We start from the raw sequence: 18,352 nt of genomic DNA on the forward strand, positions 1-18,352 counted from the left end.
GGAAGGGGCTCATTCCACCCATGAGCCTTTCATGGCTGATCATAACCTTAATACTACATCCCCACTCTCTTCTCATACTCTTAACCCTTGTCGTAGCTAGAAATTAATTTATGTTTGTATTTGATGAGATGGATTGTTTCTGGGGTTGGCGGAATAATCAGCTACCTAAAAATACAAATCTGTTGGTCAGTGGAGGAATGTTTAGGAGAGATATCAGAGGTGGGTGCCTGAAATGCTTTGCCATGGATGGTTGTGGATGCTGAAATACATGAATATTTAAAAAAAATAGGATTATGAGCTGTGAGGGAGCGAAAGGGTAGACTGAATGTGGAGTAGGTTTTTATATATTGGTCCTTCAAGGGCCTGTACAAATTCTTACTGTTCCAGGTTCTATTTTTTTTATATAGTACATTTCATTCTACAGTGTGAAGGGGAAAGAACTTTTAATTAAATTTTTTAAACAGATTATATGGTGTAAATTTAAAACTGAAACCTACAATTGTGTTTATGAAGCTGACACGTTATAAATACGGTAGGTGAAAACAAATTCCATGTAATATTGCACTGTTTTTATTACATGACAATAAAGGAATCTTGAATGTTAATTAAAAAAGGCATTATATGTTGAATCATAAGAATTACTGTATTCAAATATTACTTCCTATTTTTGTAAGGATAAATGTTTTTTTTATTTAAATGGTGGAAAAATTTCATGCATTGCTGAAAAAATTCAGACTTCTTCCAAATAAAAATTTCTATTGCAACATTTTGCTTCAGAATTAGCCACCTCTGTTTGTACACTATTCCACCTGTTAAGTTTCTCCAGCATTGTGTTTCTACTTCAACCACAGTGTATGCAGACTTTCATCACTACATTTTGGTCCAAACTGTTGCCTTCGATTAAGTGAAGAAGTCTGGAAACAGTGCAGTTTTCCATGTTGTTGTTTGTTTTTGAATAGGATCTGGTGAAGACTGCCGGCTACTGTGGACATAGCCTCTGTTAGAAATGCTCTTGCACAATGCAAGTTCTTTATAAGCACAATTTTTCTTAGATTAAGGCAAGTACTATGCACAAGTTCTTTGGCTTGGCTTCGCGGACGAAGATTTATGGAGGGGGTAAAAAGTCCACGTCAGCTGCAGGCTCGTTTGTGGCTGACAAGTCCGATGCGGGACAGGCAGACACGATTGCAGCGGTTGCAAGGGAAAATTGGTTGGTTGGGGTTGGGTGTTGGGTTTTTCCTCCTTTGCCTTTTGTCAGTGAGGTGGGCTCTGCGGTCTTCTTCAAAGGAGGTTGCTGCCCGCCAAACTGTGAGGTGCCAAGATGCACGGTTTGAGGCGTTATCAGCCCACTGGCGGTGGTCAATGTGGCAGGCACCAAGAGATTTCTTTAGGCAGTCCTTGTACCTTTTCTTTGGTGCACCTCTGTCACGGTGGCCAGTGGAGAGCTCGCCATATAACACGATCTTGGGAAGGCGATGGTCCTCCATTCTGGAGACGTGACCCATCCAGCGCAGCTGGATCTTCAGCAGCATGGACTCGATGCACAAGTACAACCCAACGAAACAACGTTCTCCGGTCCTCAGAAAAAAAACATTCAGACACACAACCAGACAAAGCACATATAAAGATAAACAATATATATGCAGGACAAGTATTCATGTGTACAAATAAATAAATAAATAAATAGATGTTGTTTCACAAATATGAGAGTCCTGGATGGTCAGTGTGAACTGTTCCTTTGGTTGTTCAGCATTTTCACTGCCCGTGGGAAGAAGCTGTGCCTCAGCCTGGTGGAGCTAGCTTTGATATTCCTGTATCTTTTTCCCAACATGTGTAGTTGAAAGATGCTGTAAATGTGTATACTCCAAGGACCTGAGCCATATCGTCAAAAATTCTGGTAAATTTAACTGATAATTTTGAAAAACGTGTATCTGAATCCAAATACTGAAGGCTTGGTTTGATAGTCCTCAGTTAACATCTCACAATAATGCATACTAGTACATTTTGAAATAATAGGCAATAGAACAAATAAAGATCTATGAATCACTGTATTTAAAGGCATGTAAACTCTCTAGTGAATGGAAACAATGAATGTGTTTACATTTTACATAGCTGCTGCAAACCAGATGAGATACAAAAAAAAATATTATTGTATTTCTCTGGTCATGAGAAAAATATGTCACGCTGAATGTTCTCAAATGAGATACTAGAAAATATGTTTGATATATTATGTGATTTCATTTCAAGGCATCCTGCACTGAAAGAAGATACTGGGGGAGGTGGGTTATGTTCAAAGGAGGAGGTAAGAGCAGATACAGGAGCAACAGGCAGAGAACACGAGTCATGTTCTATCAAATGAGATTAGTTTAGATTGGTATCATGGTTGATGAAGGATCTGTTCTTGTGCTGCACTGCTCTGGTGAGAGGAATTTAAGGAAATGGAAATGTAGCAAATAAAATGGGAAACATCCACACTTTTTCAGGATGAGAGTGTTTATAAAAAAGTAGCAAGAGCTGGAAAAACACCCAGAGGCAAAACTGGAGGCTCTTTATCAGAACCATGTAGTATTTGTCATAGGATAGATAATTTAATGACAAAGAAATGGCTGTGTTCTAATAACCCTTAGTTAATAGATATTGTTGCAATGTGGGAATGAGGTATTTTAATGAAAAAGGTCAAGCAAAGATATAAATACATAACCGATGTTTCAGGCTTGAGACCTTCATCAAGGTATGAAAAAATGTCAGCAGGCATCCAAACAAAAGAGTGCTGCGGTGGGTCACAAAGGCTGTAGGTGATCGGTGGAGAAGGGAAGGAAGGCACAGCAGCAAGCAAGGGGAGGAGGAATGGCAAGGTGAATAGAGGGGGAAGGAACAGAGGAGACCTGGAAAGGGGAAGGAAAGGGGGGAGGGGGAAGAGCAGAGCAGGTAGTAGAAACCAGAGAAGTCGGTGTTCATGCCATCTGCCTGGAGATTGCCCAGATGGAAAATAGGGTGTTGTTCTTCCATTTTGCGGTAGTCTTGATGGGACAGCACATAAGGCCATGGACAGACATGTGAGTGTGGGAGGGTGACACAGAACTGAAATGGTTGGCAACTGGAAGGTCTCTGTCACTGGTGCAGATGGACTGAAGGTGCTCAGCAAAGTGATCTCCCAATCTACACTCAATCTTTCCAATGTAGAGAAGCCCATCAAGGGAGCACTGGTTACAGTAAATCAGTCCTGCTGATAAACAAGTGAATATTGTTTCACTTGAAAGGCCTATTTTGGGCCCTGGACCATGGTGAGGGAGGAGGTGTGGGCACAAGTGTGGTGCCCCCTGCAATCACAGGGGGAGGTGCCAGGGTGGGTGATTGGATGAATGTGTGAGGGATTCATGGAGGGAGCGGTCCCTATGGAAGGCAGAGAGGGGAGGAGAGGAGGAGAGCGGAAGATGTGGCTGGTAGTAGGATTCTGTTGTAAATGCTGGAAATTCTGGAGGATAATGCATTGGATGCAGAGGCTGATGGGGTGGTAGGTGACAATAAGGGGGTTCCATGTTTTTTGCATCTGGGGACAGAGGGGGCCAGGGCAGATGAGTGGGAAATCGAGGAGATGCGGGTGAGGGCTGCATTGTTGGTGGTGGAAGGGAAGTAATGTTTGTGGAAGAAAGCAGATATCTCAGAAGATCTGGACTGGAAGATCTCATCTTGGGAATAGATGCGGCAGAGACAGAGAAATCGAGAGAAGAGGATGGAATCATTACAGGGGACAGGTGTGAGGAAGTGTAGTCCAGGTAGTTATGGGAGTTAGTGGGTTTGAAATGTTGGTGGAAAGCTGACCTTCCGAGATGGAGACAGAGAGATCCAGGAAAGGAGAATATTGTCAGAAATGGACGAGGTGAGTTTGAGATCAGATGGAAGTTGACTATGAAGTGGATGAGGTTGACAAGCTTATTATTGGTGCATGAGCAGCCTCAATGTAGTCATGTATATACTGGAGAAAGATATGAGAGGTCCTACCTGTGTAGGCTTGCAGCATTGATTGCTCCACAAAGCCCCAAAACAGGCAGGCATAGTTGGAACCCATGCGGGTACCCATGGCTATTCCTTTGATTTGGAGGAAGTGGGATGAGTTAAAGCAGAAGTTGTTTAAAGTGAGGACAAGATTCTGCCAGGCAGAGGAGGATGGTGGTAGAGGGTGACTGGTCAGGTTTTGGTCCAGAAAGAAGCAAAGTGCTTTAAAACCTTCTGTATAAGAGATAGAGGTATAAAGGAATTGGACATCCGTCGTGAAGATGAGGTGATCCAATTTTGAGAAACTGGAGTCTATGAAGAAATGGAAGGCATGTGAGGTTTTGTGGATGTAGGTGGGGAGGGATTGGACCAGGGGAGAAAAGACAGAGTCAAGGTAGGATGAAACTGGTTTGATGGGACAGGAGCAAGCAGAAACAATGGGTCTACCTGGATGGTTGGGCTTGTGCATCTTGGGTAGAAGGTAGAGACGAGCAGTGTGGGGATGGGAGACAAAGAGGATAGTAGCAGAGGAGGGAGGTGATCAGAGGTTGGAAATGGTGTTGCAGGCAGAGGCTTGATGTGCCGTGGTGGGGTCCTGTGGGAGGGTAGATAGGAGGAGGTGTCTGAGAACCATCATCTGGCTTCAGCAAGGTAGAGGTCAGTGCACCAGACCACAACAGCACCACACTTATCTGCAGGTTTGATGGTGAAGTTAGGATTGCGGAGACAGTGGACGGCATAGTGTTCGGAAGGAGTAAGATTAGAATAATAGAGGGGGGAGTGGTAAAGTGGAGATGGTTGATGCCTCGGTGGCAGTTGGAAATAAAAAAAATCCAGATTGGGCAGCTCGCCAGGACAAGGTGTCCAGGAGGAGGAAGAAGGTTTAAAGCGAGAGATTAAAACACAAAGTTGGAGAAACTTAGCAGGCTAAGCACTGTCCTTAATATTTAAAAAAAAACAAAGCTGGTGAAACTTGATATTAAAAAAAAATCTAGTCATAGCAGTGGAGAGACCATAAGATATAGGAACAATTAGAGGTTATTCAGCTCCACTAGTCTGCCCTGCCATTCAATCATAAGCTTATCCATTTTCCCAATCAGCCTCTCTGCCCATCCTTCTCCCCATAATCTTAGATGCACTAGTTAATCAAGGACCTACCAATCTCTGCCTTAAATGCACCCAATGACCTGGCCTCCACAGCCATGACAATAATTTGCACAGAGTCGCAACACTTCCGCAAAATTCCGTGAAATTCTTCCGCATCTCTGATCTAAGGGGACACCCTTCAGTAAAGGAAGAATCTTAGCTTAGAAATTACTCAATGTATCTGAAGGGACTCTCTTTTGAACCATAGAACATTACAGGCATTACAAAACAGGCTTTTCAGTTCTTCAAGTCTGTGTCAAAACATCATTCCACTAGTCTCACTGACCTGCATCCATTCCATAACCCTCTAGATCTCTCCCATCCATGTACTTAATTCAATTTATTCTTACAACTTATGAGAGCCTACATTTACCACATCAGATGGCAGCACATTTCACACTCCCACCATTCTCTGAGTGAAGAAGTTCCCCCTAATGTTCCCCCTAAACCATTCCCCTTTCAACCTAAAGCCATGTCCTCTGGTATTTAATTTCATAATCTAAGTGGAAAGAGCCTACTCGCATTTACTCAGTCTATAACTTTCATAATTTTGTTAACCTCTATCAAATCTCCCCTCATTCTTCTACACTCCAAAGAATAAAGTCCTAACTTGTTTAATCTTTCCCTGTAATTCAACTCATGAAGACTCACCAACATCCTAGTAAATATTCTCTGCATTATTTCAGTCTTACTGATATCCTTCCTGCAGATTGATGACCAGAACCGCACACAATACTTCATATTTGGCCTCATCAATGTCTTATACAACTCACCATACCATCCCAGATCTTGTACTCAATGTTTTGATTTATGAAGGCCAAGATGCCAAAAGCTTTCTTTACAACTCTGTGGCATGACTTTTCAGGGAATTATGAATCTGTATTCCCAGATCCTTTTGTTCCTCCACATTCCTCAATGCTCGACCATTTACTATGTATGTCCTACCTCGGTTTGTCTGCTTTAAATTCCATCTGCCATTTTCTGGGCCTTATTTCCAGTTGGTCCAAATCCTTCTGTAAGCTATGAAGGTCTTCCTTGCTATCCACAACACCCCCAATCTTAGTGTCATCAGGAAATTGCTGATCTAATTTACCACATTATCATCCAGATCATTGATATAGACAACAAACAACAATGGCCCCAGCACCAATCTTTGAGTCACATCACTAATCACAGGCCTCCAGTCTGAGAAGCAATTATCCACTACAACTCTGTCTTCTTCCATTCAGCCAATTTCAAATCCAGTTTACCTCTCCATGGATACCTAGTGTCTGAACCTTCTGAACTAACCTCCCATATGGACCTTGTCAAAGACCTTACTAAAGTCCATGTAGATAACATCCACAGCTTTTCCTTCATCTACTTTCTTGGTCAACTACTCAAAGAACCCTGTAAGATTGATTAAACACAGCCTATCATGCACAAAGCCATGGTGACTAACCTTAATCAGCCCTTGTCTGTCCAAATTCTTGTCTATCCGATCTCTCAGAACACCCTCCTCTAATTTACCTACTACTGACATCCGGCTCACCAGCCTGTAATTTCATGGTTTACTTTTGGAGCCTTTTTTAAACAATGGAACAACATTATCTACCCTATAATCCTCTGGCACCTCACTGGTAACCAAAGACATTTTAAATATATCTGACAGGGCCCCTGCAATTTCTACACTAGTCTCCCTCAAGGTCCAGGGGAATAATATGTCAGGCCCAGGGGATTTATCTAACTTTATTCACTCTAAGGCAGCAAGCACCTCCTTCTCTTTAATCTCCATATGTTTCATGCCACTACTACTTGTTCCCTTCCTTCCTTATACACCATACTAGTTTCCTGAGTAAATACTTATGCAAAAACCCATCTCCTGAAGTTCCACACATAGATGGCCTCTCTGATATTCTCGGGGACCAATTTTGTCCCTTACTATCCTTTTACTTTTAACATACTTGTAGAAACCCTTTGGGTTTACTTTTACATTATCTGCCAAAACAATCTCATGTATTCTCTTTGCCTTCTTGATTTCCTTCTTTAAGTATTTTCTTATATTTTTTTATTCTCTTCTAGTACCTCATATGCTCCTTGTTGCCTGGACCTGTTGTACACTTCTCTCTTCTTCTTAACCATATCACCAATATCCCTTGAAAACCAAGGTTCCCTTTGTCTGTTAAATTTGCCTTTAATCCTGATGGGAACATGCAAACTCGACACTCTCAAAATTTTGCCTTCCACTTACTGAACACATCCTTGCCAGAAAACAACTTATCCCAATCCATTCTTCTTAGACCCTTTCTCATTTCCACAAAATTGGCCTTTCTCTAATTTAGAATCTCATCTCAAGGACCAGACCTATCTTTATCCATAATTAATTTGAAACTAATGACATTATGGTCACTGGACGCAAAATGTTCACCTACAGATACTTCTGTCACTTGACCTGTCTAGTTCCCTAATAGAACATCATATTGTATCTTCTCTCATTTGTACCTCTATATACTGATTACAAAACTTTCTTGAACACATTTGACAAACTCCAAGCCGTCCAGCCCTTTTACAGTATGGAAGTCCAGTCAATATATGGAAAGTTACATCTCCTGCTATCACAACTTTCTGTTTCTTACATCAGTCTTCTATCTCTCTACATATTTGCTCCTCCAATTTGCTCTTTTGGGTGGTCTATAATACAACCCTATCCTCAGCTCCACCTATTCAGCCTCTGTAGATGAACTATCTGGGCTGTCTTGTCTAAGTACAGCTGTGATATTTTCCCTGACGAGCAATGCCAGTTCTTTCCCTTTCATCCCTCCCCTCCATCATGTCTGAAACAATGGAACCCCGGTACATTGAACTGACTGTCTTGCCCCTCCTGCAACCAAGTCTCACTAATAGCAACGATATCATAATCCCATGAGCAAATCCATGCCCTAAGCTCATCTGCCTTTCCAACAATATTCCTTGCATTGAAATAAATACACCTGAGAACATTTCTATCACATAAAAACCTTTGATTTTTATTTACACATGCAGTCCTTGCATGACTTTTATCCTCTTCCACCTCACTATCTGCTTTAACACTCTGGTTCCCATCCCCATGCCAATCAAGTTTAAACCCCCAGGAGCAGCACTAGTAAACCTACCTGCAAGGATGTTAGTCCCCCTCCAGTTCAGATGCAAACCGTCCTATCAGAACTTCCCTGGAACAGATCCCAATTGTCCAGAAACTATTGAAGCCCTCTCTCCTGAACCATCTCTTTAGCCTCGTGTTTAGTTATACTAATTTCCTGTTTCTAGCTTCACTAGCATGTGGCATGGGTAGCACTCCTGATATAGCAACCTTGGACATCCTGTCCTTCAAATTAATTCCCTAACCTCTCTTTGCAGGACCTCCTCACCCTTCCTACCCATGTCATTGGTCCCTACATGGATCAGGATATCTGGCTGCTCACCATCCCACCTAAGAATTCCAAGAACTCGATCCGAGATATCTCGGTCCCTGGCACCAGGGAGGCAACAGACCATCTGCGATTCTCAATCTCTCCCACAGAACCTCTTAACTGTCCCCCTAACTATCAAATCCCCTATCACTACTGTTCTCTTCTTCTCCCTCCTGAGCTGAGGTCCAAACTCCATGCCAGAAATGTGCCCACTACAACTTGTACCTGGTAGGTTGTCCCCACTAACAGTATCCAAAATTGTATACTTATTGTTGATGGGAAGGGTCACAGGGGTACTCTGTGCTCTATGTCTAATCTCCTTCCCTCTCCTGACAGCCACCCAGCTAGCTTCCTCCTGACTTTTGGGGGTGGCTGTCTCCCTGAAACTCCTCTCTATTTCTACACCCTCAACCTCCCAAATAATCTGGAGTTCATTCAGCTCCAGTTCCCTAACTTGGTTTATCAGGAGTTGAAGCTGGATGCACCTTCTGCAAGTGTAGGACAATTATCAGGGATAATTACGCTGACCCAGATTTCCCACATCCCACAAATGGAGCAATCCACTGCCCAAGCTGACCCCATTACCTACTCCTAATTTAATTAAAGGATTAAACTACCTCACCTGGCTTTATCTCACTGGAGGTAGGGTCACTGGACTAGTGGTGTCTCTTCCTGTGCCTTTCTGGGCAAAAAGAATTGACTTTTTTTGTGAACTTAACTGAATTTGGAGATGCAAAATTCTAGCCAACGAGCCTGTGCCTCCCAAATATTCCTATGTGACCAATTAAGCTACAAACCCCATGTCTTTGGAACATGGAATGAAACTGGAGCACACGGAAGGAACCCACATCGACACAGGAGAACATCCAATCCCCTTACAGACAGCAGCAGATTCGAACCTAGGTCGATGATGCTGCAAAAACATTGCGCTAACAACTGTACTAACCAGTTCACCCTGCAAATTATAATAAAAGCACCTTGAAAATCCTGAAAATCTCAGTGAACCTAAGGAATAACAAAGCAATAGAAAATATTGGTAGGAGTTGTCTAGAGCAGCTATTAACAATGAGGGCTCTATATCCACCCCACCACCCACCCACCCCCAACTCCATCCACTCCCAGGTGCCACAGCACTTTTAATAAAAGTCTTGTTTTCTTTTCACCTCACCTAAAAAATGTTTTAATATATTTTATGTAATAGGTAGGAGAGAGGTACAGAAGAAAGCAAAATTTGACCGCTTCACAGGAAAGGGGGCCCATGCACTTTGAGCAGAGACCTAAGGGGGCCATAGCTGAAAAAAGGTTGAGAATGACTGATATAGAAGCCCCGAGAAAGTAATAGCAAAATGTGGGGTAGAGCACAAATCTGAACTTTGACCTGGATATGACAGTGTAAAACAATAAACACCGAGAGTGTTAAATAGTTTGATATTATTCCAGCACATGATCAACTGCTTCATGCATTTCATAATTTTACTGTCAAATGTTCTTTTTATCTCCAGATGATTCTAAAAAAAAAACGGGGCTCTGTAGAGCGTAAATGCTTTCAAAAATTCATTTTGGTTTTACGAATGGATTTCCTTCAGTGCATGAGTGTGAAAGAGATACTGAGAGACATAGAACTGATCAGTCATGTCAATGCTTACACTGCACTTCCTTCAGAAGGTTCAACATGAAACAAGATGGGGAAACCACATTTTTGATTTGGAAACTTCTGCAGAGGAGCTTCAGCATCGAGCTCATAATCCACCAGTTCAGGAAAGTTACTGAGCTGCCAAAACATCTACTCTTTTAATTGAAGAAATCTCATGCTATCTAATACTGTATTTTCATTAATCAAAATAATGAAAAGATTCAGTCATCAATCATGAAAGGATTTGATTCATCATTAGGTTTTTGCAATTTTAGGCTGTCCATGTACTCTTGGAACACAGGTTTGGTACGAGATTTATATTGCACTTGTCACATCCTTAAGATGTTTATATTTAGACATACACCATGGTAGCAGGTCATTTTGGCTCACAGGTCCATGCCACCCAATTTACACCTAATTAACCTACACCCCCAGTACATTTTGAATGGTGGGTGCCCTGGGGAAAACCCATGCAGACACTCCTTACAGATAGTGCAGGATTTGAACCCCGGTCTCCATCGCTGGCGCTTTAAAGACATTGTCCAACCATGCCACCCTTAATGGAACGAAGCACACTGCAGCACAGTACAGGCCCTTTGGACCACAATCTTATGATGATCTATATAAACCTACTCAACATCTAAACCATCCCTACCTCATACCCATAACCCTCTATTCTCGCATCTACATGCCAGTTTGAGTCCTTTACATGTCCCTATTGCTCTTGCCTCCACCATCACCCCTGCAATACATTTCAGGCACCCACCACTCTCTGTGTAAAAAAAAATATACCCCTAAGTCTCCCTCCCACAGATGTTCTGAATCTAATGAGGCATTTTAGAAGAATAGTCACCACTGTGATGTGAAATATCAGGTAAACATCCACAAATTGTTGAATGTAAATACTGAAGCATCCTCTCCACAAACTGAGGAGGTGCAATCAAGGCACAGACTGGCCCATGGGATTGCAGGACTGATGTATGAAGAAAGACTCGATAGAGTATGGTTATACTCATTAGAATTTGAAAGGGATTTAGAATTAGAAATGGAAAATCAGAGGTGTGCGATCCAGTGATCCTGAAGTCAACAATCAGCTTCTTGGTTTTGGTGATACTGCGTACGATGTTGTTGGAATACCACTCAGCCAAGTTTACAACCTCCCTCTTGTATGGGTGATCAGAGTGGAGAGAGTAAACATGTTTATATTCCTGGGAATCACTATCTCAGAGGTCTTTTCCTGGACAAAACATACCAATATCATCAAGAGGAAAGCAAGCCAGTGCCTCTCTTTCCTCATGAGGTTGTGGAGGTTTGGTATGACATTGGAAACCTTGGTAAACTTCTAAGTAAGGGTGGCATGGTTAGCACAAAGCTGTTACAGCGCCAGTGATCAGGACTATGGTTTGAATCCTGTGCTGTCTGTAAGGAGTTTGCATGTTCTCCCCATGTCTGCATGGGTTTTTCCTTGGGTCTCTGGTTTCCTCCCACCGTTCAAAACGTACCGGGAATTGTAGGTCAATTGGGTGTAATTGGGAGGCACGGGGGTCATAGACTGAAAGGGCCTATTATCTTGCTATAAGTCTAAATTTAAATTTAAAATGTAGTGGAAAGTGTGCTGACTGGCTGCATCATGGCCTGGCATGGTGGACCAATACCTCTGAGTGGAAAGCCCTGCAAATATAGTGGACACAGCCCAGAACATCACAAGCAAAGCTCTCCATGGCATCAAGGAATAGTGCTGTCTGAAAGCAGCAGCAATCATCAAGGATGCACACCACCCTGGACATGTTCTGTTCTCACTGTTGCCCTGAGGAAAGAGGTATAGGTGACATAAGACTCGTACCACCAAGTTAAGGTACAGTTGCTACCCCTTCAGCATCAGACTCCTCAACAACAAACTCAATCAGAGACTCATTTACGACTGTTATTTTGCATATTATTAATTATTAATTGTTATGTATTGCATAGAGGGTTGGTTTGCATTTCTTTCTTTGTATTTCTCTCTTTCTCTTGAGTACAGTGCAATGGTTCTCAACCTTTTTCTTTCCATTCACATACCACTTTAAGTATTCCCTATGCCATCGGTGCTCTATGATTAGTATAGGATTGTTTAAGGTGGTTTATGAGTAGGAAGGGAAGGTTGTTACTGAAATATTTTGCTTGAGAAAAATTGTCATTGGTCCATTTCTTTTTGAGTTATAACGAGTCAATTAGGTACGATTAAAACAGTGGTTTTCAAACTTTTTCTTTCCACCCACATACCAGCTTCAGCAATTCCTTCCTAATCACTGAGCACCTATGGCATAGGGAATACTTAAAGTGGTATGTGAGTGGAAAGAAAAAGGTTGAGAACCACTGAGTTAGATGCAGGATGAATGCTCCAAAAATTGGGGAAGTCCCGAAAAAGGGCCACAGTCTAAGAATAAGGATTAATCCTTTGATGAGGAAATGTAATCTTTACTCAGAGGGTTGTGAACCTGTGGAACTCCTGCCACAGAAAGTTGCTGAGGTGGGTTTGTTAAATACTTTCAAAAGGGTATATGGCTAAAGGGATCAAGGGGAATGGAGAGACACCAAAAACAGGGTAATCAGCTGCATAGTTAGTTACGATTGCATTGAATAAAACAGGCTTGAACGGCTGAATGGCCTTCCTCTGCTCCTATTTTCTATTATTCGAGTGTGCCAGTGCTGTTAAGAAATGGATGGCGCTTCAACATAAAAGAATATTCACATTTGTAAATATTCAAGAAAAAATAAGTCACACATCTTTTTCATTTGTGTTGGTCAGTTGATAAAAGTTACTCTGTAAAACTTAAGCTGCTTGCTAATGTTCTAGTTCAATTGATTTCTCTATATTCTATAGTAACAATAAGCTCCAGCCTTCTTCTATCAAGTTGTATAGTATAAAACAATTTAAAAATGCCATTTAACAGATCTGATGGTAAAGCCATCATCAGTTTGTTGCTGCAATAAACCAAATTGAAAGGCAAACTAGTACATACCATTTCAAATATTTCAGAGAAGCTCAGTTGGGAATACGCAAGGGATAACAAGAAATACTGAGTTCTGCAAGACAAACATTGGGAAAAATTGCTTACTCTTTGATAGTAATAAGGATTTGCAAGGAGTTTACACATAGGCTATGTTAATATACAAAAGTGCTGAAGAAACTCAGCAGTTCCCATAACATATAACCATAGAACCATATAATTATTTACGGCGTCCACGCCGGTTCACTTGCCAATGCCCTGGGGCAGAGTTAGTTCCAACAGTAGTATGAATCATAGATGTAATGCATCCATAGGAAGCAAAGATATATAACAAATGTTTTGGGCTCAAGCCCTTTGTCAAGGCACCTTGATTCTTTATCATAGTTTATTGCCCATCCTTTAAATTGCATGGAAATTTGGAATTGGATCCTCATTCCTACTAGATGGCACTGATCTATTAACCTTTGAGGAAGCTCTGGAAGGGTCATAGTCATTAATGATCCCTGTAACAGAACTTTGAACAGTTCTGAATTGCCCAGGAACAGGCCTTCCAGAATACAATGTCTGCATTAAAGAACAATGCTAAATTAAACTAAATCACTTCTGCCTTTACGCGATGCATTTCCTTCCACTTACTACATGTTCATGTGCCTATCTATTAGCCTTGTAAATGCTCACACCATATCTCCTTCCCCACTACCTCTGGCAGCCTAGTTCAGGTACTTATTATTCTGTGTGTAAAAAAAAATTGGGCTGCACATCTCCTTTATTCTTATCCCCTCTCACCTTAAACGCGTGTAATCTACTATTTAACATTGTTATACTGGGTAAAATATTCTAACCATCCACGCTTCACAAAAGTTTACAAAGTTCTAACAGGTCATTTTTCAGTTTCTGATGCTCTAGAAGAAACAAACTGAGTTTGTCCACCCTCTCCTTATAGCTCATATCCTCTAATTTAGGCAGCATTCTGGCACATCTCTTCTGTGCCCTTGCCAAATGCTCCACCTTCTTCCTCCAATGGAGGCAACGAGAATTGAACTCAGTAAAAGGGTAATCAGGTTGGGTTTGTGCAAAGCAAATCAGATTTGATTGAGTTACAATGTGGATTGCCAAGGCCATAGTGGTAGATGTTGTTTATATGAACTTTAGCAAATCATTTGAAAATGTTCAATTTTAGTTGTGAGCTGGCCAATTGGATACATAATTAGCTTGGCAGAAAGAGATAGAAGGTCATATCTGAAAATCGCTTTTACAGATTGGAGAACTGTGAACTATAGGGATCAGTGCTAAATATATGTTTCCAATTTGGATTTTTGAAGAACGGGGGTGGGGGGAATCTCATTGAAACATTTTGAATGTTGAAAGGCATGGACAGAGTAGACATATAAAAAGGTTGTTTCCCACAGAGGGAGAGTCCAGAACAACGCAGTAACTTCAGGATTGAAGGGTGTCTGCTTAGAACAAATTTGCAGAGGAATTTCTTTAGCCAGAGGGTGGTAAGTCTGTAGAATGTGTTGTGGAAGTCAAGTCATTGGGTATATTTAAGGCAGTGTTTGACAGATTCTTGATTAGCCAGGGCAGGTTGAATAAGAAAATGGATCAGCTCTTGATTAAATAGCGGGGCAGACTTGATGGGCTGAATAGCTCTTTCTGCTCCTATTTCTTGGCCTTATGGATGAGAATGTAGAGAGTATGATTTATAAGTTTGCAGATAACAAAGTGGTGGAAAGTGATGAGGGCTGTCTTATGTTACAGCAGGATACAACATGATCTCGATCACATGGGGAAGTGGGGAATGACAGATGGAATTTAAATGACACATGCAAAGTGATGCATTTGAGAGGTTAAACCAAGGCAGGACTTACAGAATGAATGAGAAGGCCCTAGTGACAGTTATAGAACTGGGAGACCCCAAGGTACAAGTTCAAAAGTCTTTGAAATTTGTGAAACAGGTTGATAAGATGGTGAAAAACCTGTATGGCATGCTTGCCTTTGTTGGATGGGACATTTTAGATACAAGAGGTGGGATGTCAACTCGGTGAGACCAGCAGTTAAACTGTTTATTGACACAAGTTTTGAGTTATAATGAAAAACTTGGCTTTGCATGCTAACCAGGCATGTCAACCCATGCTAAAGCAAAGCAAACATTGCAAAAAATGATTAAAATTCATTTAAATTAATTTAAATAAATGTATTTAATTCTGTGAATTTAAATTCCTCAGCAGCCATGGAGGAATTAAAGTTGTCTATCTGGAACAATTGCCCAGTGACTGAACCATTACGCAGTCATCACCAAATCTGAAGCAGCATTGAGATAATGCCAAGTTAATTTGCTTTCTTGTGATATGGTTGAAAGAACAAACTTTGCCAAGTACAGAGATGCTTTCCATTGCCATGTGATAATGATGATAATGAACTTATTGTCATACATATGAATCAAAGTTCTTACTTACTGAACTTAAGCAGGTAATTTGCTTAAAGAAACAGACTATAACTATGAAAAAAGATGGATAATAAATATTCAAAGATGTCCTGGTGAAAAAAGGAGACAAGGCCGCACGGTTAGTGTAGCAGTTGGTGCAGCTCTGTTGCAGTGCCAGTGACTGGGGTTCAAATCTGGCGCTGTCTGTAAGGAGTTGGTACGTTCTCCCTGTCTCTGGGTGTGTTTCCTCCAGGTGTCTTGTTTCCTCCCACCCTTCAAAATGTAGAGGGTTTGTTCGTCAATTGGGTGGCACAGACTCGTGAGCCGAAAAGGCCTATTACCATGCTGCATGCTTAAATTAACAATAATGAAATGACTTGGCTGTAAAATACAGTGATGAGGCTTTAGGTGGTGCATTGGTGCAGCCGTTAGTACACATTTCCACAGTGTGGGTTTCTCATCGGTGCTCTGGTTTCTACCCACATCCCTGAAGATGTTGGTTAATTGGCTTCGCTGGACCTCATGGTGAGAAAAGAGAAAAGGAGTTGCTGGGTTTGTGCAGGTGATAAAGTTGCAGGGGACAGACTAATAAAGGATTGAGAAAGGGGCTGATAGGAGTACTCTGCCAAATAGTCCCTTCTATGTTGCAGTAGAGGCTCGTCAGACCTCTCTGCAGTAGACATTAGAAGTAGTTATCACAGGGATAGAAAAACATTGAGTACATTTGACAGAGAATTTGTCATAGAGTTGGCATTAAAACAAATGGAATTATGATAAACTACTTAATATGAAGTCAAGTCAAGTTTATTATTGCCTGATTGCGCATGTATAACCCAAAGAAATAGTATTCTCCAGTCCTTGGTGCAAAACATGCATGACATACATTCAGATAAATAATACAGATGCAGGAGAAGTATCCAGATATATATATATATATATATATATATATACACACACACAAACAAACAAATAAATAAAGAGATGTTGTGTTGTAATACAGGTATCAGAGTCTTGGATGGTTAGTGTGAGAAGTTACTTTGGTCGTTCAGCACTCTCATTGCCCATGGGAAGAAGCTGTTTCTCATCCTGGTGGTGCTGGCTCTGATACTCCTGTATCTCTTCCCTAATGGGAGTATCTGAGAGATGCTGTGTGAGGGAAGGTAGGGGTCCTCAATAATTTTGTATGCCCTCTTCAGACAATGATCCCAGTAGATCACGTCAATGGGGAAGGGGGGAGGGAGACTCCAGTGATCCTCTCTGCCATTCTTATTGTCCTGTGGATTGACCTTCAATCCATTTCTCTGGGGCAGTCATTCCACACTGTGATGCAGCCGGCCAGGAGAAGGTCAACATAACCTACTCAAAAAGTGCAGTCACTGTTGCATCTTCTTGACAAGTAAGGATGTATGTGCCCACGATAGGTCACTAGTTAAGTAGATTCCAAGGAACTTCGTGCTCTCCACTTTCTCCACTGCAGAGGTATTGAGGTGTAGTAAAGAGTGGTCATTCCTGGTCCTTCTGAAATCCATAATAATCTCCATAATCTTGTCCAAGTTGAAACTCCACTTGTTACTCTCACACCATATCATGAGATTTTCGCTCATTGTTGCTGAGGAGGCCATCTACTGCTGTGCAAAGTCGATGACACTATTGGAGGTGGATCTGGTGTAACTCCAGTGACAGCAAAGATGTAGGCACAGTGTGTGAAGCAATCTTTATGCTGCCACTTCTGAATCTGTAAAAATAAGCATTTAAAAACTGAGGCTGCTTGGGACCCATGTATCTTATCCGTGTAGCGGGTCCCTACAGCCCCTTACACACTGAACCTTAAATTGCCCAGTTGAACAGTGACTGGGCAACTTAAGGGCACTCCCACCCCTTCAGTGACGTGATGAGTGATGTGTCTCACATTCACCATGTCGCTGGAGGTTCTGCAGGGAATTTCACGTACCCTGTGTTGATCTTAAAAGGTAAATGGGCTGGGGCAGGGTGGGGAGGGGGCGAACTGTTGGGGCCATGGCGGATGTGGAGTCAGAATGCTGTCAGGGCCAGGGGGAAATGTTGTCGGGCTGGTGGGGAACGGAGTTTGGGCAGGGGAAATGGCCGTCCTTCTTACACATAATTCCCCATTCTGATGGAACCGCTCCAGCATTCCAGTGGCATGTGGGATTATGGATAAGGAAGACAGGCATTGCATGCAAGCGCTGACATCATTTTCTGCCCGGGCAGTCATGATCGCTTACAAATTGACCACCAGCAGCTACATGGTGCATGTACACAGGTTGACAATCCACCTCCGAGGTGGTTTGCCTACCCATGCAGTTTTATTTCAATTCTACCCACTAATTGGCCTGTACACAGAAGACAACCTGCCAAATTGGCAGGTTAAACTCGTGTTACAATCTAATTTGTAAAACCCTAAAGTTAAGAGCTTTGTCAGGTTGCTGCACTGAATCCTCGGTTCCATTTCCATGAGATGGCTGAGGGACTCTGTGTCCTTTCTAACTACCATGGGAGGTTTAAAAAGAGAAGCAAAGAAATTACAAGAAAAATATTCAAAGTGCCTTGTTCACAGGGTGCAAATAGCAAACACCAGAGGGCATTGGTACAAAGTGAAGAGAGGAAATTGTAGGGGAGACATCAGGAGTTTTTTTTTAAACACAGAGTTGCAGGTGCTTGGAATTCATTCATTGCCAGGTGTGCTGGTGTAGGCTGCAACTTTAGGGACATTTAA

Source organism: Narcine bancroftii, chromosome 4, assembly GCF_036971445.1.
Source record: "Narcine bancroftii isolate sNarBan1 chromosome 4, sNarBan1.hap1, whole genome shotgun sequence".
NCBI classification, from domain to species: Eukaryota; Metazoa; Chordata; class Chondrichthyes; order Torpediniformes; family Narcinidae; genus Narcine; species Narcine bancroftii.